Source organism: Rhincodon typus, chromosome 44, assembly GCF_021869965.1.
Source record: "Rhincodon typus isolate 14 chromosome 44, sRhiTyp1.1, whole genome shotgun sequence".
Lineage (NCBI taxonomy): Eukaryota > Metazoa > Chordata > Chondrichthyes > Orectolobiformes > Rhincodontidae > Rhincodon > Rhincodon typus.
The window spans coordinates 1,339,518-1,340,015 of record NC_063375.1 but is presented as its reverse complement, the minus strand read 5'-3'; the positions used below and the strand labels follow the sequence as shown (position 1 = coordinate 1,340,015).

The following is a 498-nucleotide window of genomic DNA, read 5'->3' as shown; positions in this document are numbered from 1 at the left end:
GGGGGGGGGGGGATTAGTGATCATACAGTAGGGAATGGGGGGATTAGTGATCATAACACAGTAGGGAATGGGAGGGGGAAATAGTGATCATACCACAGTGGGGAACTGGGGGGGAATAGTGATCATAACACAGTGGGGAATGGGGGGCGGGGAATAGTGATCATACCACAGTGGGGAGCTGGGGGGGAATAGTGATCATACCACAGTGGGGAATGGGGAGGGGGGGAATAGTGATCATACCACAGTGGGGAAAGAATGCATGGGGGATAGTGATCATAAGACAGTGGGGAAAGAGTTGTGGGGGCGGATAGTGATCATAACACAGTGGGGAAAGGGGGAGAATAGTGATAATAACACAGTAGGGAAAGAGTGTGTGGGGGATGGTGATCATAACACAGTGGAGAAAGTGTTGGGGGTGATAGTGATAATAGCATAGTGGGGAAAAGGGGGAGAATAGTGATCATAACACACAGGGCAAGGGGGTGAAATTAGTGATCA

At 50.2% G+C, this 498-nt stretch overlaps 1 protein-coding gene across 1 annotated transcript in view; it reads left to right on the top strand.

Annotated features, from left to right (window-relative positions):
* Positions 1-498, top strand: part of fam50a (family with sequence similarity 50 member A) — a 25,625-nt gene that overhangs the window by 1,013 nt on the left and 24,114 nt on the right. The window lies entirely within an intron of this gene.